Raw genomic sequence first — 22,650 nt, forward strand, 5'->3', positions numbered from 1 at the left:
CCATACAACATTGTTGGAACCACTATTCCTTCAAACATACCCATTTTTGCTTTCCGAGATAATGTTCTCGACTTCCACACATTCTTCAAGTCTCCCAGGATTTTCGCCCCCTCCCCCACCCTATGATTCACTTCCGCTTCCATGGTTCCTTCTGCTGCCAGATCCACTCCCAGATATCTAAAACACTTTACTTCCTCCAGTTTTTCTCCATTCAAACTTACCTCCCAATTGACTTGACCCTCAACCCTACTGTACCTAATAACCTTGTTCTTATTCACATTTACTCGTAATTTTCTTCTTTCACATACTATACCAAACTCAGTCACCAGCTTCTGCAGTTTCTCACATGAATCAGCCACCAGCGCTGTATCATCAGCGAACAACAACTGACTCACTTCCCAAGCTCTCTCATCCACAACAGACTTCATACTTGCCCCTCTTTCCAAGACTCTTGCATTTACCTCCCTAACAACCCCATCCATAAACATTATTAAACAACCATGGAGACATCACACACCTCTGCCGCAAACCTACATTCACTGAGAACCAATCACTTTCCTCTCTTCCTACACGTACACATGCCTTACATCCTCGATAAAAACTTTTCACTGCTTCTAACAACTTGCCTCCCACACCATATATTCTTAATACCTTCCACAGAGCATCTCTATCAACTCTATCATATGCCTTCTCCAGATCCATAAATGCTACATACAAATCCATTTGCTTTTCTAAGTATTTCTCACATACATTCTTCAAAGCAAACACCTAATCCACACATCCTCTACCACTTCTGAAACCACACTGCTCTTCCCCAATCTGATGCTCTGTACATGCCTTCACCCTCTCAATCAATACCCTCCCATATAATTTACCAGGAATACTCAACAAACTTATACCTCTGTAATTTGAGCACTCACTCTTATCCCCTTTGCCTTTGTACAATGGCACTATGCATGCATTTCGCCAATCCTCAGGCACCTCACCATGAGTCATTTTTTTTTTTTTTTTTTTATACTTTGTCGCTGTCTCCCGCGTTTGCGAGGTAGCGCAAGGAAACAGACGAAAGAAATGGCCCAACCCCCCCCATACACATGTACATACACACGTCCACACACGCAAATATACATACCTACACAGCTTTCCATGGTTTACCCCGGACGCTTCACATGCCTTGATTCAATCCACTGACAGCACGTCAACCCCTGTATACCACATCGCTCCAATTCACTCTATTCCTTGCCCTCCTTTCACCCTCCTGCATGTTCAGGCCCCGATCACACAAAATCCTTTTCACTCCATCTTTCCACCTCCAATTTGGTCTCCCTCTTCTCCTCGTTCCCTCCACCTCCGACACATATATCATCTTGGTCAATCTTTCCTTACTCATTCTCTCCATGTGCCCAAACCATTTCAAAACACCCTCTTCTGCTCTCTCAACCACGCTCTTTTTATTTCCACACATCTCTCTTACCCTTACGTTACTTACTCGATCAAACCACCTCACACCACACATTGTCCTCAAACATCTCATTTCCAGCACATCCATCCTCCTGCGCACAACTCTATCCATAGCCCACGCCTCGCAACCATACAACATTGTTGGAACTACTATTCCTTCAAACATACCCATTTTTGCTTTCCGGGATAATGTTCTCGACTTCCACACATTTTTCAAGGCTCCCAAAATTTTCGCCCCCTCCCCCACCCTATGATCCACTTCCGCTTCCATGGTTCCATCCGCTGACAGATCCACTCCCAGATATCTAAAACACTTCACTTCCTCCAGTTTTTCTCCATTCAAACTCACCTCCCAATTGACTTGACCCTCAACCCTACTGTACCTAATAACCTTGCTCTTATTCACATTTACTCTTAACTTTCTTCTTCCACACACTTTACCAAACTCCGTCACCAGCTTCTGCAGTTTCTCACATGAATCCGCCACCAGCGCTGTATCATCAGCGAACAACAACTGACGCACTTCCCAAGCTCTCTCATCCCCAACAGACTTCATACTTGCCCCTCTTTCCAAGACTCTTGCATTTACCTCCCTAACAACCCCATCCATAAACAAATTAAACAACCATGGAGACATCACACACCCCTGCCGCAAACCTACATTCACTGAGAACCAATCACTTTCCTCTCTTCCTACACGTACACATGCCTTACATCCTCGATAAAAACTTTTCACTGCTTCTAACAACTTGCCTCCAACACCATATATTCTTAATACCTTCCACAGAGCATCTCTATCAACTCTATCATATGCCTTCTCCAGATCCGTAAATGCTACATACAAATCCATTTGCTTTTCTAAGTATTTCTCGCATACATTCTTCAAAGCAAACACCTGATCCACACATCCTCTACCACTTCTGAAACCACACTGCTCTTCCCCAATCTGATGCTCTGTACATGCCTTCACCCTCTCAATCAATACTCTCCCATATAATTTACCAGGAATACTCAACAAACTTATACCTCTGTAATTTGAGCACTCACTCTTATCCCCTTTGCCTTTGTACAATGGCACTATGCACGCATTCCGCCAATCCTCAGGCACCTCACCATGAGTCATACATACATTAAATAACCTTACCAACCAGTCAACAATACAGTCACCCCCTTTTTTAATAAATTCCACTGCAATACCATCCAAACCTGCTGCCTTGCCGGCTTTCATCTTCCGCAAAGCTTTTACTACCTCTTCTCTGTTTACCAAATCATTTTCCCTAACCCTCTCACTTTGCACACCACCTCGACCCAAACACCCTATATCTGCCACTCTGTCATCAGACACATTCAACAAACCTTCAAAATACTCATTCCATCTCCTTCTCACATCACCACTACTTGTTATCACCTCCCCATTTACGCCCTTCACTGAAGTTCCCATTTGCTCCCTTGTCTTACGCACCCTATTTACCTCCTTCCAGAACATCTTTTTATTCTCCCTAAAATTTACTGATAGTCTCTCACCCCAACTCTCATTTGCCCTTTTTTTCACCTCTTGCACCTTTCTCTTGACCTCCTGTCTCTTTCTTTTATACTTCTCCCACTCAATTGCATTTTTTCCCTGCAAAAATCGTCCAAATGCCTCTCTCTTCTCTTTCACTAATACTCTTACTTCTTCATCCCACCACTCACTACCCTTTCTAAACAGCCCACCTCCCACTCTTCTCATGCCACAAGCATCTTTTGCGCAATCCATCACTGATTCCCTAAATACATCCCATTCCTCCCCCACTCCCCTTACTTCCATTGTTCTCACCTTTTTCCATTCTGTACACAGTCTCTCCTGATACTTCTTCACACAGGTCTCCTTCCCAAGCTCACTTACTCTCACCACCTTCTTCACCCCAACATTCACTCTTCTTTTCTGAAAACCCATACTAATCTTCACCTTAGCCTCCACAAGATAATGATCAGACATCCCTCCAGTTGCACCTCTCAGCACATTGACATCCAAAAGTCTCTTTCGCACGCCTGTCAATTAACACGTAATCCAATAACGCTCTCTGGCCATCTCTCCTACTTACATAAGTATACTTATGTATATCTCGCTTTTTAAACCAGGTATTCCCAATCATCAGTCCTTTTTCAGCACATAAATCTACAAGCTCTTCACCATTTCCATTTACAACACTGAACACCCCATGCATACCAATTATTCCCTCAACTGCCACATTACTCACCTTTGCATTCAAATCACCCATCACTATAACCCGGTCTCGTGCATCAAAACCGCTAACACACTCATTTAGCTGCTCCCAAAACACTTGCCTCTCATGATCTTTCTTCTCATGCCCAGGTGCATATGCACCAATAATCACCCACCTCTCTCCATCAACTTTCAATTTTACCCATATTAATCGAGAATTTACTTTCTTACATTCTATCACATACTCCCACAACTCCTGTTTCAGGAGTATTGCTACTCCTTCCCTTGCTCTTGTCCTCTCACTAACCCCTGACTTCACTCCCCAGACATTTCCAAACCACTCTTCCCCTTTACCCTTGAGCTTCGTTTCACTCAGAGCCAAAACATCCAGGTTCCTTTCCTCAAACATACTACCTATCTCTCCTTTTTTCACATCTTGGTTACATCCACACACATTTAGGCACCCCACTCTGAGCCTTCGAGGAGGATGAGCACTCCCCGCGTGACTCCTTCTTCTGTTTCCCATTTTAGAAAGTTAATACAAGGAGGGGAGGATTTCCGGCCCCCCGCTCCCGTCCCCTCTAGTCGCTTTCTACGACACGCGAGGAATACGTGGGAAGTATTCTTTCACCCCTATCCCCAGGGATAATATACATATATACACACACACACACACACACACACACACACACACACGCACACACACACACACACACATATACATATGAAAAATGTAAGAAACAATTTAGAAAACAAACTTTTAGCTTGAAATGAATGAAAAAATGAACGTCACATAATGGTTCAACCTCTGGCTATGGAAAAGGAAATGTACAATTTATTCACACAAACGTCAATAGCAGTTCTCATCAATTTCACCACTGAATCAATAAGCTTCAATGTCTAAGCTACATTTTTCTCCAACTTCACTATTTTCTTGTCAAAACACCATGCATGAAATCTATCACTCCAGTAACACAACTATAAACATTTACTTCCCCTTTAAAAAGTTCTGGGGAAGTCTGTCTCGATACACTGCGGCGAGGCGAGGCGACGCTGACACAATCACTGTCACAATATCACTTCTGCCTCCTTCCAAGCGTTGTTTCAGGGAATAATTCCGGGTTGCTGAAGTGCCGCATAGGCTGGCACGATAGCCCGGGCCACATCGAAGACGTTATGAGCCCGGCCGTTGTCCACAGATTCGAACGCAGCGTCGAGTCTCCTGGAATCTCTCATACCCTCGTCGAGCGCGCGGTACACCCGCGTGTAGTTGTCATTGTCCCCATATTCCTTGAAGTATGACCATGAGTCATACATACATTAAATAACCTTACCAACCAGTCAACAATACAGTCACCCCCTTTTTTAATAGATTCCACTGCAATACCATCCAAACCGGCTTTCATCTTCTGCAAAGCTTTTACTACCTCTTCTCTGTTTACCAAATCATTTTCCCTAACCCTCTCACTTTGCACACCACCTCGACCAAAACACCCTATATCTGCCACTCTATCATCAAACACATTCAACAAACCTTCAAAATACTCACTCCATCTCCTTCTCACATCACCACTACTTGTTATCACCTCCCCATTAGCGCCCTTCACTGAAGTTCCCATTTGCTCCCTTGTCTTACGCACTTTATTTACCTCCTTCCAGAACATCTTTTTATTCTCCCTAAAATTTAATGATACTCTCTCACCCCAACTTTCATTTGCCCTCTTTTTCACCTCTTGCACCTTTCTCTTGACCTCCTGTCTCTTTCTTTTATACATTTCCCACTCAATTGCATTTTTTACCTGCAAAAATCGTCCAAATGCCTCTCTCTTCTCTTTCACTAATAATCTTACTTCTTCATCCCACCACTCACTACCCTTTTTAATCAACCCACCTCCCACGCTTCTCATGCCACAAGCATCTTTTGCGCAATCCATCACTGATTCCCTAAATACATCCCATTCCTCCCCCACTCCCCTTACTTCCATTGTTCTCACCTTTTTGCACTCTGTACTCAGTCTCTCCTGGTACTTCCTCACACAAGTCTCCTTCCCAAGCTCACTTACTCTCACCCCCCTCTTCACCCCAACATTCACTCTTCTTTTCTGAAAACCCATACAAATCTTCACCTTAGCCTCCACAAGATAATGATCAGACATCCCTCCAGTTGCACCTCTCAGCACATTAACATCCAAAAGTCTCTCTTTCGCGCGCCTTTCAATTAATACGTAATCCAATAACACTCTCTGGCCATCTCTCCTACTTACATACGCATACTTATGTATATCTCTCTTTTTAAACCAGGTATTCCCAATCACTAGTCCTTTTTCAGCACATAAATCTACAAGCTCTTCACCATTTCCATTTACAACACTGAACACCCCATGTATACCAATTATTCCCTCAACTGCCACATTACTCACCTTTGCATTCAAATCACCCATCACTATAACTTTTACTTGCATTTGTCTTTGATAATCTCCTGTGCATACACATGTCATAAAATACACTTACAACCTTCTGCAACTCATCTTCACTCTCACCAAACAACACAGTATCATCTGCAAACAGGCTTGCTGCTAGCCACAATATTTCATTGTCACACTCTATCTTTAGTGAATTTATCTATTTATTATATTTAATCGCTGTTCCCGGTCTCAAGCGAGGTAGCACCAGGAAACAAATGAAGAATGGCCCATCCACTCATATACACATATATATACATAAACTCCCATACACGCACATATACATACATATATATATATCAACATATACACGTATATATACATATATACATATCAACATATACACATGTATTTATTTATTTATTTTGCTTTGTCGCTGTCTCCCACATTTGTGAGGTAGCGCAAGGAGACAGAAGAAAGAAATGGCCCAACCCACCCCCATACACATGTATATACACACACGTCCACACACGCAAATATACATACCTATACATCTCAATGTACACATATATATACACACACAGACACATACATATATACCCATGCACACAATTCACATTGTCTGCCTTTATTTGTTCCCATCGCCATCTCCCTTCCCCCTCATGTGTGCGAGGTAGCGCTAGGGAAAGACAACAAAGGCCCCATTCGTTCACACTCAGTCTCTAGCTGTCATGCAATAATGCCCGAAACCACAGCTCCCTTTCTACATCCAAGCCCCACACAACTTTCCAAGGTTTACCCCAGACGCTTCACATGCCCTGATTCAATCCACTGAGCACGTCAACCCCGGTATACCACATCGATCCAATTCACTCTATTCCTTGCCCGCCTTTCACCCTCCTGCATGTTCAGGCCCCGATCACTCAAAATCTTTTTCACTCCATCTTTCCAGCTCCAATTTGGTCTCCCACTTCTCCTCATTCCCTCCACCTCTGACACATATTTCCTCTTGGTCAATCTTTCCTCACTCATTCTCTCCATGTGCCCAAACCATTTCAAAACACCCTCTTCTGCTCTCTCAACCACACTCTTTTTATTTCCACACATCTCTCTTACCCTTACATTACTTACTTGATCAAACCACCTCACGCCACACATTGTCCTCAAACATCTCATTTCCAGCACATCCACCCTCCTGCGCACAACTCTATCCATAGCCCACGCCTCGCAACCATACAACATTGTTGGAACCACTATTCCTTCAAACATACCCATTTTTGCTTTCCGAGATAATGTTCTCGACTTCCACACATTCTTCAAGTCTCCCAGGATTTTCGCCCCCTCCCCCACCCTATGATTCACTTCCGCTTCCATGGTTCCATCCGCTGCCAGATCCACTCCCACATATCTAAAACACTTTACTTCCTCCAGGTTTTCTCCATTCAAACTTACCTCCCAATTGACTTGACCCTCAACCCTACTGTACCTAATAACCTTGCTCTTATTCCCATTTACTCTTAACTTTCTTCTTTCACACACTTTACCAAACTCAGTCACCAGCTTCTGCAGTTTCTCACATGAATCAGCCACCAGTGCTGTATCATCAGCGAACAACAACTGACTCACTTCCGAAGCTCTCTCATCCACAACAGACTTCATACTTGCCCCTCTTTCCAAAACTCTTGCATTCACCTCCCTAACAACCCCATCCTTAAACAAATTAAACAACCATGGAGACATCACACACCCCTGCCGCAAACCTACATTCACTGAGAACCAATCACTTTCCTCTCTTCCTACATGTACACATGCCTTACATCCTCGATAAAAACTTTTCACTGCTTCTAAAATCTTGCCACCCACACCATATATTCTTAATACCTTCCACAGAGCATCTCTATCAACTCTATCATATGCCTTCTCCAGATCCATAAATGCTACATACAAATCCATTTGCTTTTCCAAGTATTTCTTACATACATTCTTCAGACTGAGTACAGAATGGAAAAAGGTGAGAACAATGGAAGTAAGGGGAGTGGGGGAGGAATGGGATGTATTTAGGGAATCAGTGATGGATTGCGCAAAAGATGCTTGTGGCATGAGAAGAGTGGGAGGTGGGTTGATTAGAAAGGGTAGTGAGTGGTGGGATGAAGAAGTAAGATTATTAGTGAAAGAGAAGAGAGAGGCATTTGGACGATTTTTGCAGGGAAAAAATGCAATTGAGTGGGAGATGTATGAAAGAAAGAGACAGGAGGTCAAGAGAAAGGTGCAAGAGGTGAAAAAGAGGGCAAATGAGAGTTGGGGTGAGAGAGTATCATTAAATTTTAGGGAGAATAAAAAGATGTTCTGGAAGAAGGTAAATAAAGTGCGTAAGACAAGGGAGCAAATGGGAACTTCAGTGAAGGGCGCAAATGGGGAGGTGATAACAAGTAGTGGTGATGTGAGAAGGAGATGGAGTGAGTATTTTGAAGGTTTGTTGAATGTGTTTGATGATAGAGTGGCAGATATAGGGTGTTTTGGTCGAGGTGGTGTGCAAAGTGAAAGGGTTAGGGAAAAAGATTTGGTAAACAGAGAAGAGTTAGTAAAAGCTTTGCGGAAGATGAAAGCCGGCAAGGCAGCAGGTTTGGATGGTATTGCAGTGGAATTTATTAAAAAAGGGGGTGACTGTATTATTGACTGGTTGGTAAGGTTATTTAATGTATGTATGACTCATGGTAAGGTGCCTGAGGATTGGCGGAATGCGTGCATAGTGCCATTGTACAAAGGCAAAAGGGATAAGAGTGAGTGCTCAAATTTCAGAGGTATAAGTTTGTTGAGTATTCCTGGTAAATTATATGGGAGGGTATTGATTGAGAGGGTGAAGGCATGTACAGAGCATCAGATTGGGGAAGAGCAGTGTGTTTTCAGAAGTGGTAGAGGATGTGTCGATCTGGTGTTTGCTTTGAAGAATGTATGTGAGAAATACTTAGAAAAGCAAATGGATTTGTATGTAGCATTTATGGATCTGGAGAAGGCATATGATATAGTTGATAGAAATGCTCTGTGGAAGGTATTAAGAATATATGGTGTGGGAGACAAGTTGTTAGAAGCAGTGAAAAGTTTTTATCGAGGATGTAAGGCATGTGTACGTGTAGGAAGAGAGGAAAGTGATTGGTTTTCAGTGAATGTAGATTTGCGGCAGGGGTGTGTGATGTCTCCATGGTTGTTTAATCTGTTTATGGATGGGGTTGTTAGGGAGGTGAATGCAAGAGTTTTGGAAAGAGGGGCAAGTATGAAGTCTGTTGGGGATGAGAGAGCTTGGGAAGTGAGTCAGTTGTTGTTCGCTGATGATACAGCACTGGTGGCTGATTCATGTGAGAAACTGCAGAAGCTGGTGACTGAGTTTGGTAAAGTGTGTGAAAGAAGAAAGTTAAAAGTAAATGTGAATAAGAGCAAGGTTATTAGGTACAGTAGGGTTGAGGGTCAAGTCAATTGGGAGGTAAGTTTGAATGGAGAAAAACTGGAGGAAGTAAAGTGTTTTAGATATGTGGGAGTGGATCTGGCAGCGGATGGAACCATGGAAGCGGAAGTGGATCATAGGGTGGGGGAGGGGGCGAAAATCCTGGGAGTCTTGAAGAATGTGTGGAAGTCGAGAACATTATCTCGGAAAGCAAAAATGGGTATGTTTGAAGGAATAGTGGTTCCAACAATGTTGTATGGTTGCGAGGCGTGGGCTATGGATAGAGTTGTGCGCAGGAGGATGGATGTGCTGGAAATGAGATGTTTGAGGACAATGTGTGGTGTGAGGTGGTTTGATCGAGCAAGTAACGTAAGGGTAAGAGAGATGTGTGGAAAAAAAAGAGCATGGTTCAGAGAGCAGAAGAGGGTGTTTTGAAATGGTTTGGGCACATGGAGAGAATGAGTGAGGAAAGATTGACCAAGAGGATATATGTGTCGGAGGTGGAGGGAACGAGGAGAAGTGGGAGACCAAATTGGAGCTGGAAAGATTGAGTGAAAAAGATTTTGTGTGATCGGGGCCTGAACATGCAGGAGGGTGAAAGGAGGGCAAGGAATAGAGTGAATTGGATCGATGTGGTATACCGGGGTTGACGTGCTGTCAGTGGGTTGAATCAGGGCATGTGAAGCGTCTGGGGTAAACCATGAAAAGCTGTGTAGGTATGTATATTTGCGTGTGTGGACGTATGTATATACATGTGTATGGGGGTGGGTTGGGCCATTTCTTTTGTCTGTTTCCTTGCCCTACCTCGCAAACGCGGGAGACAGCGACAAAGCAAAAAAAAAAAAAAAAAAAAAAAAAACATTCCTCAAAGCAAACACCTGATCCACACATCCTCTACCACTTCTTAAACCACACTGTTCTTCCCCATATATACATATCAACATATACATATGTACATAACATATACACATATATTTATATATACATACAAATACAGACATACTCTTTTTTCATGCATATTCACCATTTCCCATGTTAGCGTTAAGAACAGAGTACTGAGTATTAGAGGGAATATCCTCACATACATACACATGTACTTATTCATACTTCCTTGCCTTCATCCATTTCCGGCACTACCTGCCACACAGGAAACAGCATCACTACCCCCTGCTTCAGCTAGGGATCGCCAGGAAAACACAAAAAGGCCACATTTTTTTGCAGTCTCTAGCTGCCATGTGTAATGCACTGAAACTACAGCTCCCTTTCCACATGCAGGCCCCACAGACCTTTCCATGGTTTACCTCAGACATTTTACATGCCCTGGTTCAGTCCATTGACAGCATGTCAACCCCAGTATACCACATTGTTCCAATTAACTCTATTCCTTGCATGTCTCTCACCTTCCTGTATGTTCAGGCCCCTATTGCTTAAAATCTTTTTTCACTCCATCCTTCCACCTCCAATTTAGTCTCCTGCTTCTCCTTGTTCCCTCCACCTCAGATACATGTATCCTTTTTGTCATTCATTCCTCTCTCATTCTTTCCATATGTCCAAATCATTTCAACACACCCTCTTCTGCTCTGTCACCCACACTTTTTATTTCCACACATCTCTCTTACCCTTTTGTTACTTACTCAATCAAACCTCCTCACACCACGTATTGTCCTGAAACATTTTATTTCCAATACATTCACCCTCTTCCATACAACCCTGTCTATAGCCAATGGCTTGCAACCATATAACATTGTTGGAACTACTATTCCTTCAAACATACCTATTTTTGCTCTCTGAGATAATGTTCTCTCCTTCCACACATTCTTCATCACTCCCAGAACCTTCTCTCCCTCCCCCACCCTTTGATTCACTTTTGCTTCCATGGTTCCATTTGCTGCTATGTCCACTCCCAGATATCAAAAACACTTCACTTCCTCCAATTTTCTCCATCCAAACTTACATTCTGATTAACTTGTTCCTCAACCCTACTGAACCTACATTTACTCTCAACTTTCTTCTTTCACACACTTTTCCAAACTAATTCACCAACCTCTGCAGTTTCTCACTCGAATCAGCTTCTAGAGCTGTATCCTTGGCAGACAACAACTGACTCACTTCCCAGTTCCTCTCATCCCCAACACACTGCATACTTGCCTCTCTCTCCAAAACTCTTGCACTTACCTCCCTAACCACCCCATCTATAAACAAATTAAACGACCATGGGGACATCACACACCCCTGCCACAGACTGACCTTCACTGGGAACCAGTCACCCTTCTTTCTTCCTACTCGTAAACGTGCATTACAGCCTTGGTAAAAACATTTTACTGGTTCTGGCTACTTACCTCCAACACCGTATACTCTTAAGACCTTCCACACAGCATCTCTATCAACACTATCATATGCCTTCTCCAGATCCATAGATGCTACATACAAATCCATCTGTTTTTCTAATTATTTCTCACACATATTCTTCAAAGCAAACACCTGATCCACACATCCTCTACCACCAATGAAATCACACTGCTCTTCACCAATCTGATGCTCTGTACATGCCTTCACCCTCTCAATTAATACCCCCATACACTTTCCCAGGAATGCTCAACAAACTTATATCTCTGTAGTTTGAACCCTCACTTTTATCCCCTTTGCCTTTGTACAGTGGCACTATGCATGCATTCCACCAATCCTCAGACACTTCACCATGATCCGTACATACACTGATATCCTAACCAACCAATCAACAACACAGTCACCCCCTTTTATAAAAAATTCCACTGCAATACCATCCAGAGCTACCACCTTGCCGGATTTCATCTTCCACATAGCTTTTACTACCTCCTCTCTTAACCAAACCATTCTCCATGACCCTGTCACTTCGCACACCACCTTGACTAGAAACACCCTATGTCTGCCACTCTTGTCATCAAACACATTCATTAAACCTTCAAAATACTAAATCCATCTCCTCACTTTATCACTACTTGTTATTACTTCCCCACTTGCCACCTTCACCGATGTTCCCCGTTGTTCTCTTGTCTTACGTTATTTACCTCCTTCCATAACATATTTTTATCCTCCCTAAAATTCAGTGAAGTGAGAGGGAGATGGAGTGAGTATTTTGAAGGCTTGTTGAATGTGATGATAGAGTGGCAGATATAGGGTGTTTTGGTCAAGATGGTGTGAGAAGTGAGAGGGTCAGGGAGAGTGATTTGGTAAACAGAGAAGAGTTAGTGAAAGCTTTGTGAAGGATGAAAGCCAGCAAGGTGGCATATTTGGATGGTATTGCAGTGGAATGTATTAAAAAAAGGGGGTGACTGTGTTGCTGACTGGTTGGTGAGGATATTCAATGCATTTATGGTTCATGGTGAAGTTTCTGAAGATTAGCAGAATGCATGCATAGTGCCACTGTACAAAGGCAAAGGGTGTAAAGGTGAGTGTTCAAATTACAGAGGTATAAGTTTGTTGAGTATTTCTGGGAAATTATATGGGAGGTTATTGATTGAGAGGGTCAAGACATATACAGAGCATCAGATTGGGGAAGAGCAGTGTGGTTTCAGAAGTGGTAGGGGATGTGTGGATCAGGTGTTTGCTTTGAAGAATGTATGTGAGAAATACTTAGAAAAACAGATGGATTTGTATGTAGCATTTATGGATCTGGAGAAAGCATATGATAGTGTTGATAGAGATGCCTTGTGGAAGGTATTAAAAGTATATGGTGTGGGAGGTAAGTTGCTAGAAGCAGTGAAAAGTTTTTATTGAGGATGTAAGGCATGTGTAAGATTGGGAAGAGAGGAAAGTGATTGGTTCCCAGTAAATGTCAGTTTGCGGCAGGGTGTGTGATGTCTCCATGGTTGCTTAATTTGTTTATGGATGGGGTTTTTAGGGAGGTGAATACAAGAATTTTGGGTAGAGGGGCAAGTATGAAGTCTGTTGTGGATGAGAGAGCTTGGGAAGTGAGTCAGTTGTTGTTCGCTGACGATACAGCACTGTTGGCTGATTCGGGTGAGAAACTGCAGAAGTTGGTGGCTGAGTTTGGTAAAGTGTGTGAAAGAAGAAAGCTGAGAGTCAGTTGGGAGGTAAGTTTGAATGGAGAAAAACTGGAGGAAGTGAAGAGTTTAGAGATCTGGGAGTGGATTTGGCAGCAGATGGAACCGTGGAAGTGAGTCATAGGGTGCGGGAGGGGATGAAAGTCCTGGGAGCATTGAAGAATGTGTGGAAAGTGAGAGCATTATCTCGGAGAGCAAAAATGGGTATGTTTGAAGGAATAGTGGTTCCAACAATGTTTTATGGTTGTGAGGCATGGACTATAAATAAGGTTGTGTGGAAGAGGGTGGATGTGTTGAAGATGAGATGTTTGAGAATAATATGTGGTATGAGGTGTTTTGATTGAGTAAGTAATAACAGGGTAAGAGAGATGTGTGTTAATAAAAAGAGTGTGGTTGAGTGAGCAGAAGAGGGTGTATTGAAATGGTTTGATCACATGGAGAGAATGAGTGGGGAAAGATTGACAGATAGGATATATGTGTCAGAGGTGGAAGGAACGAGAAGTGGGAGACCAAATTGGAGGTGGAAGGATGGAGTGAAAAAGATTTTGAGCGATCAGGGCCTGAACATACAGGAGGGTGAAAGGTGTGCAAGGAATAGAGTGAATTGGAACGATGTGTTATACCCGAGTTGACGTGCCATCAATGGATTGAACCAGGACGTATGAAGCGTCTGTGGTAACCCATGGAAATTTTTATGGGGCCTGGATGTGGAAAGGGAGCTGTGATTTCGGTGCATTACACATGATAGCTAGAGAGTGAGTGTGAACGAATGTAGCCTTTGTTGTCTTCTCCTAACGCTACCTTGCGCGCACATGGTGGGAGGGGGGTGCCATTTCATGTGTGGTGGAGCGGCGATGGGAATGGATGAAGGCAGCATGTATGAATAGATACATGTGTATATATGTATTTGTCTGTGTATGTATATGTATATGTATAGAAAGGGTAGTGAGTGGTGGGATGAAGAAGTAAGATTATTAGTGAAAGAGAAGAGAGAGGCATTTGGACGATTTTTGCAGGGAAAAAATGCAATTGAGTGGGAGATGTATAAAAGAAAGAGACAGGAGGTCAAGAGAAAGGTGCAAGAGGTGAAAAAGAGGGCAAATGAGAGTTAGGGTGAGAGAGTATCATTAAATTTTAGGGAGAATAAAAAGATGTTCTGGAAGAAGGTAAATAAAGTGCGTAAGACAAGGGAGCAAATGGGAACTTCAGTGAAGGGCGCAAATGGGGAGGTGATAACAAGTAGTGGTGATGTGAGAAGGAGATGGAGTGAGTATTTTGAAGGTTTGTTGAATGTGTTTGATGATAGAGTGGCAGATATAGGGTGTTTTGGTCGAGGTGGTGTGCAAAGTGAGAGGGTTAGGGAAAATGATTTGGTAAACAGAGAAGAGGCAGTAAAAGCTTTGCGGAAGATGAAAGCCGGCAAGGCAGCAGGTTTGGATGGTATTGCAGTGGAATTTATTAAAAAAGTGGGTGACTGTATGGGTTGTTAGGGAGGTGAATGCAAGAGTTTTGGAAAGAGCGGCAAGTATGAAGTCTGTTGGGGATGAGAGAGCTTGGGAAGTGAGTCAGTTGTTGTTCGCTGATGATACAGCGCTGGTGGCTGATTCATGTGAGAAACTGCAGAAGCTGGTGACTGAGTTTGGTAAAGTGTGCGAAAGAAGAAAGTTAAGAGTAAATGTGAAAAAGAGCAAGGTTATTAGGTACAGTAGGGTTGAGGGTCAAGTCAATTGGGAGGTAAGTTTGAATGGAGAAAAATTGGAGGAAGTAAAGTGTTTTAGATATCTGGGAGTGGATCTGGCGGATGGAACCATGGAAGCGGAAGTGGATCATAGGGTGGGGGAAGGGGCGAAAATCCTGGGAGCCTTGAAGAATGTGTGGAAGTCGAGAACATTATCTCGGAAAGCCAAAATGGGTATATTTGAAGGAATAGTGGTTCCAGCAATGTTGTATGGTTGCGAGGCATGGGCTATGGATAGAGTTGTGCGCAGGAGGGTGGATGTGCTGGAAATGAGATGTTTGAGGACAATGTGTGGTGTGAGCTGGTTTGATCGAGTAAGTAATGTAAGGGTAAGAGAGATGTGTGGAAATAAAAAGAGCGTGGTTGAGAGAGCAGAAGAGGGTGTTTTGAAATGGTTTGGGCACATGGAGAGAATGAGTGAGGAAAGATTGACCAAGAGGATATATGTATCAGAGGTGGAGGGAACGAGGAGAAGTGGGAGACCACATTGGAGGTGGAAAGATGGAGTGAAAAAGATTTTGTGTGATCGGGGCCTGAACATGCAGGAGGGTGAAAGGAGGGCAAGGAATAGAGTGAATTGGATCGATGTGGTATACTGGGGTTGACGTGCTGTCAGTGGATTGAATCAGGGCATGTGAAGCGTCTGGGGTAAACCATGGAAAGCTGTGTAGGTATGTATATTTGCGTGTGTGGACGTATGTATATACATGTGTATGGGGGGGGGTTGGGCCATTTCTTTCGTCTGTTTCCTTGCGCTACCTCGCAAACGCGGGAGACAGCGACAAAGCAAAAAAAAAAAAATGTATATGTTGAAATGTATAGGTGTGTATATGTGCGTGTGTGGGCATTTATGTATATACATGTGTATGTGGGTGGGGTGGGCCATTCTTTTGTCTGTTTCCTTGTGCTACCTTGCTAACGCAGGAGACAGCAACAAAGTATAACAAAAAAAAACAAAAAAAATTCAATGATACTCTCTCACCTCGACTCTTGTTTGCCCTCTTTTCCAGCCCTTGCACCTTTCTCTAGACCTCCTGCCCCTTACTTTTATACATCTCCCAGTCATTTGCACTCTTTTCTTGTAAATATCATCCAAATGCCTCTTATCTTTCACGAACAACTTTACTTCTTCATCCCACCACTCACTACCCTTTGTAATCTGCTCACATACCACCTTTCTCATCCCACATGCATCTTTTGTGCAAGCCATCACTGCTTCCCTTAATACTTCCCATTCCTCACTCACTCCCCTCATGTCATTTGCTCTCACTTTTTGCCATTTTACACACAATTTCTCCAGGTACCTCCTCCCACAAGGCTTCTTTCCAGGCTTGCTCACCTTCATCAATCTTTTCTCTCTGACATTCTCTCTTCTTTCAAGAAAACCTTTACAAATCTTCACCCTCAGCTCCATAAGATAGTGATCAGACATCCCCTCTCAGCACATTAACATCCAAAAGTCTCCGTTTTACATGCCTATCAGCTAACACGTAATCCAGTAATACTCTTTGACCATCTCTCCTACTCCCCTCCATATACTTATGTATATCACTCTTTTTGAACTAAGTATTCCTAGTCACCAGTCTATTTTCAGCACACAAATTCACAAGCTCTTCACCATTTCCATTTACAACACTGAATACCCCATGTACGCTAATTATACCCTCAACTGCCACATTACTCACCATCACATTTAAATCACCCATCAGTATAACCTGGTCTCATGCATCAAATCTGCTAACACACTCACTCAGCTGCTCCCAAAACACGAGCCTCTCATGATCTTTCTTCTCATGACCAGGTGCATAGGCACCAATAATCACCCATTTCGTACTTCATTGGTTTTGATACTGTCACCTTTTCTTCTGTTCCTTAAAATTCTTTTTTAAGCTTCCTTAGATAAATCAAGAACTTCAAGTTCCAATGTTAAATTCTGCAGTGTAGTATCTAACAACACTGTACTTGGATAGGGTTCCTGATCCCAAATGAAGTAGTCTAATGTGTTAATACTGTGGAATTTACTAAGACGAAATGTATAGCTGACAGCCTGGCATTACAAATGTCTCACTTGGGATGAACAAAATCAAAAACACCTTGATTAGATATCATCTCAGAATTTAGGAGAATTCGACTTATGGTTCCATAGTTCGAAATCTAGACAAAACAAAAATTGTGAGTGTCCTTTTCTAGCAATAGAGAAATCATCGCTGACAAGAAGGTATTCAGAGATCTCTGATAATTCACCTTCAAAGAAAAGATTCAACTGAACTCCTATCTCTGTTGTCATGGACAGCAACCACAGTAGGATGTTGGCCCATTCTTTGTACATTTCTTGAATGATAGGGAAAATCCTGGAGAATGATTTTTTACCATGGGACTTGCATCCTAATTGTTGTGTAGGGACTTCTGTTCTTACCTCACTTTTCTACCTGAACCTTGAAGGATGGAAATCTAACCTATTGCCTGAGACATCATGCTCAAAAAAGAGATGATAAAAACATTTTAAGGAGTCCATCATGGAATACTTTTTCAAAATTCCTCCTGTATGTCTGTAAGACCAACAAAAAAGAAAACTTAGAATAAGCAGGTCAAGATTAAGGATAGTGGAACTCCATGTGTTAACCCAGTATTGAGAATAATGCTCTAATAATACCATGAAAAAGGGAAAGGTTTAACATACTCAAAAAAAGTCCCTTCCCTGTCAGTAACCTTGCCATATCATTGTGTAGAACTGCAAGGTTACATGACAATCAGTGATACTCATGAATGATACAAACCTTCTCCTAGAAAGGAGATAGTAGATCTTACCTTAATTAGCATTTTACTGCAGTGTTGTTAACAGGAAAATTCCTCAGCAAGACAATGTATTTAATTTCTGTAAAGGAAGCTCTAGAAGCAGGTAAACCATCAGGTAGAAAACCTGTAAGGCTATCACATGTTGGTTCCTAAAATTGCATGCTAAGTATTCTGGACGGAATAATAATGGTGCCAGTAGTTGTATTAACTTCCGAAAGTGATTGCATATTTCCATCATAGGGGTACCAGAACCTCAAGTTCCTTCCAAACCAAGAAAAGATTGGAAAGGACATACCTAGAATTATTTTCCTGTAGCTACAAGCTATCTGTGAGCTGAAAAAAGGAGTATACAAGATTTCATGCTTAGTTAACCCTTCCAGTCTAAATCCTTGAAGATTGAGCTTGAAGATTAAGCCAGAAACAGTTTCTTTCAGTGTGGGAGATGGGTGCTGAAGGATTTTGCTTCAATATAATCCCTGATGTTTAGCAAACTGAACTTCGTGAGTCGACCCAGACTCAAAGGGTGCTAGCCTTCTCTGTCAATATATGTATTTTAGAAGCAAGTCCTTCTAAAGGAGCAATTTGAACTGGAATTTACCAGCATCATCAGCATTAGCCTGACAGTACTACTCAGGGTCAGTTAGTCTGTGCCTAGCAGGAGCTGCGAAGAGGAATAAATGCAATGCACTCCTTTTAGGAGAAAAGTGCCATAATACTGTAGACTACCAATACCCCTTCTTATACAAGAGTAAAAGCATTCACAACTTGCTGACATCTGCTATTCACAGGGTCCTAGGATTACAAATAGCAAATTGCCCAAAACAGGTCAAATTCCATTTGTTTGACATATGTGTCAAGCCTCAAGAACAAGGGAGATGTACAGCAGAAAACTACACTACTGGAGTTAATGATAAGTGAACTGAGAAAGTGACTTACCCCTCCCCCCCACCCCCCCCCTCTCTCTCTCTCTCTCTCTCTCTCTCTCTCTCTCTCTCTCTCTCTCTCTCTCTCTCTCTCTCTCTCTCTCTCTCTCTCTCTCTAACAAAATGATAGAAAGTGAAACAAATGTAGTAGGTGTCATCATAAATGAAAAGCTACAAATCACAGAGCATATTAGGAGTATGTCACAATGAAGTGATGAGCAGTACTATTCTGTGAGAGATGAAACTTATTGATGAGACAATTTAATGTATAATTAAGAAGCAAAATTGAATAGTGCTGTGTTGGGTGGTCACCAGTGAAACAGACTGGTTAACAAATTTTAAAGAATTTAGAAGCACTTCACAAGCAAACTCGAGGGGATGGAACATATGAACTTCTGTGAAAGACTAAAGAACTGCAACTATATAGTCTTGAAACAAATTAAAGGTATAACTGTGAAAGCTTCTCAATGAGGAATATGCAGGGCTATTAAACCTTTAGGAATTCCATGGATCATACCAAAGAAAAATCAGACAAAAATATGACAACCCAACCAGGAAGCTATAAATAAGAATAGAAAATTATGTAATGCAGGTGGGAGCTGAAAACATTCATATTCATCAAGGAAGACCTGTTGTGAGTGCTTTGCACTATCCCTGCCATTCTGGCTAAAATTCATGTTATACACACACACACACACACACACACACACACACATGCACAAGACACACACACACACACATGCACATGACACACACATGCACATGACACACACACACACACACATGCATGAATTATGATGATATAACACAGAAATGAAATTAAGGTTACATGAAAATACAGTCATCTCAGGAGAAAGGAAAAACAAATGCAGTTTTTCAGTGAAGTGGTAATATTTTGGAAAGAAAATAGTTAAGGCAATGTCAAGAAGTATACAAACAATATAGTATGTGATTGTTGTTTAGAGTAAAAGGAAAGTATCAAGAAATACTAAGAACAATGTTTATGAAAAATAGAATGGTGATATTTTTTAAACAAAAGAAACCAGTATAGCAATTTCCAAGAGCATGTTTTTTAAAGACTTAAAGAAGGACAGTGAATATCAAAGTTCTTTGACTGATTGAGCAAGAGACATAAAAAAATGCCATGAACTAATGTAGAACAAGATTTGTTTGGAAATGACATTAAGCGGTAGTATATATAGAAAAAATAACCTAGTATGACATGGAAGAATACATTATTAGAGAAGTAATCATATAAAAAAGATGGGCACTAGCAGAATTTAGCCAACTGATCCCCTTATGTGGTCTTATATTGCAGCAGTCCTCTTTACTATTAAATTGTTTGCCATTCCTTGCATTAGTGAAGTAGTGCTAGTAAAAGACGAAAGAAATTACCTTATTTGCTCACATTGACTCACTACCTGTCATAATATAATGCATCGAAACAAGAGACCCTTATCCATATTCAGGTCCCACAGACCTTTCCATGGTTTCCTTTGATTGCATCCTATTTATATGTACGGGCCATTGACAGTATATCATCCCTATAAACAATATCACTTCAGTGCATTCTCTCCCTTGCACACCTCACACCCTCCTGCATGTTCAGGTCCCAAGCCTTCAAATCAACCCTCTTTACACCAATCATATTCCTTAAAAATTTCACCTCCAGTATAGTTACCCTATCTCTTACATTTTTGTCTAAGACCCATGCCTCGCACCCATATAGCACCAACAGGACCACTGTACCATAAGACATACCCATCTTTGCCCTTAAAGATAGTGACCTCTCTTTCCACATATTCCTTGATGTGCCCATGACCTTTGCCCCCTCTCTTGCCCTGTGGCTTACTTCAACTCCCATGGTTCCATTTGCTGCCATATCTATTCACAGTCACTTTCTTGAGAAAGGAGGTAACTGTGTAGCTGATTGGTTAATTAGGAAGTACATTGTATGTATGGATCATGGTGAGGTGCCTTAGGATTGGCAGAATGATTGTATAGTTCCACATATAGTATAAAGGCAAGGGGGACAAAGATGAATGTCCAAATTACGGAGGTATAAGTTTGTTGAAAGTACCTGGTAAGTTTTATGGAGAGATGAGTGAAATCATAGGTTCATGCACAGAGCATCAGATTAAGGAGGAACATCGTGTTTTCAGAAGTGGTATAGGATATGTGGATCAGGTGTTTGCTTTGAAGAATGTGTGTGTGAAATATTTAGAGAAACAGAAAGTTAAGTATGTGCCATTTATGGATCTGGAGAAAGCATATTTTAGATTTGTAGAGATACTTTGTAGAAGGTGTTATGAATATACAGTATAGGAGGAAAGCTTGTACAAGCAATGAGGAATTTTTATTAAGTGAGTGAGGCATATGTGTGAGTATGGAGAGTTGCAGATGTGTAATTTGTCACCATGGATGTTTAATCTGTTTGTGGATTAGGTAGCGAGGGAGTTTAAATGCTCGGGTCTGAGAAAGGGACAGGTATGTACTGTGTTGTTTTCTGATGGTATGATTTTTGTGACAGATTCAGATAAGAAACTGTAGAATCAAGTGTCAAAGTATAGGGGAGTGTGTGAAAGGAGAAAGTTGAGACTAGTGTGAATTGAAGTATGATTATTAGGTTTATCAGCAAGGAGAGTCAGGTTAGTTGAGTATGAGTTTGAATGGAAAGAACTTGGAAGAAGTGAAATGTTTTAGATACCTGCAAGTAGCTATGGCAGTGAATGGAACATGAAAACTGAGCTTATTCATAGGGTGGGTGAGGAGGCAAGCATTGAGGAATTTGTGGAAAGAGAGGTCACTCTCTGGGGGGGCAAAAATGGGTATGTTTGAGGGTATAGTAGTCCCAAAGGTGTTACATGTATGTGAGGCATGGGCTGTAGATGAAAATGTGTGGAAGAGGGAGAATGTGCTGTAAATGAAATGTTTAAGGACAGTATGTGTGTGGTGTGCGAAGGGTTAATCAAGTGAGCAATGATGTAGTAAGACAGAGATGTGGTGATAAGAATACAGTTGATAGGGGTGAAGATGATGTGCTGAAATGAATGGTTGGATCTGGAGGGAATGAGTGAGGAGAGGTTGAGAAAGAAAGTATATTTCAGAATTGGAAGGGACTAGCAGAATGGAGAAGCTGAATTTGAGATAGAAGGATGAAATGAATAAAATTTTGAGTGTCCAGGGACTGAAAATGCAGGATGGAGAAATGTATGCATGAGATAGATTTATGGAAACTGTGGTGTACAGGGAATGATGTACTGTAAGCAGCTGGGAGAAACTACAAAAAGGTCTGTGGTGCCTGGTTATGGACAGGGGGTTATGGTTTCAGTGCATCACACATAGCTAGAGAATGGATGTAAGTGAATGAGGTTTTTTCTTCATTTCCTGGCACTACTTCACGGATGCGAGGAACGGTAAACAAACTTGAAAGAAATTATTGATTAAACAGTCTTTCACTATTTTATCATCACTTTTAGAGAAATATAAAGTAAATATTCACCAATTTTCCTTCATATATTATTAAGGCACAACTGCATTAGTGTGAATCTTAGCTTAGTATAAACTAAAGATTGGGTAGTTAAAGGTGAACCATTTGTGTGGAAATCAGATTCTTTTGAAAATTGTGTAAAAAAGGGAGAC

At 41.7% G+C, this 22,650-nt stretch overlaps 1 protein-coding gene across 1 annotated transcript in view; it reads left to right on the top strand.

The window, feature by feature from the left end:
• Oseg2 (intraflagellar transport protein Oseg2) overlaps positions 1–22,650 on the top strand; it is a 560,852-nt gene that overhangs the window by 266,683 nt on the left and 271,519 nt on the right. The gene's annotated exons all lie outside the window — the stretch shown is intronic.

Source organism: Panulirus ornatus, chromosome 21 (assembly GCF_036320965.1).
Source record: "Panulirus ornatus isolate Po-2019 chromosome 21, ASM3632096v1, whole genome shotgun sequence".
NCBI classification, from domain to species: domain Eukaryota; kingdom Metazoa; phylum Arthropoda; class Malacostraca; order Decapoda; family Palinuridae; genus Panulirus; species Panulirus ornatus.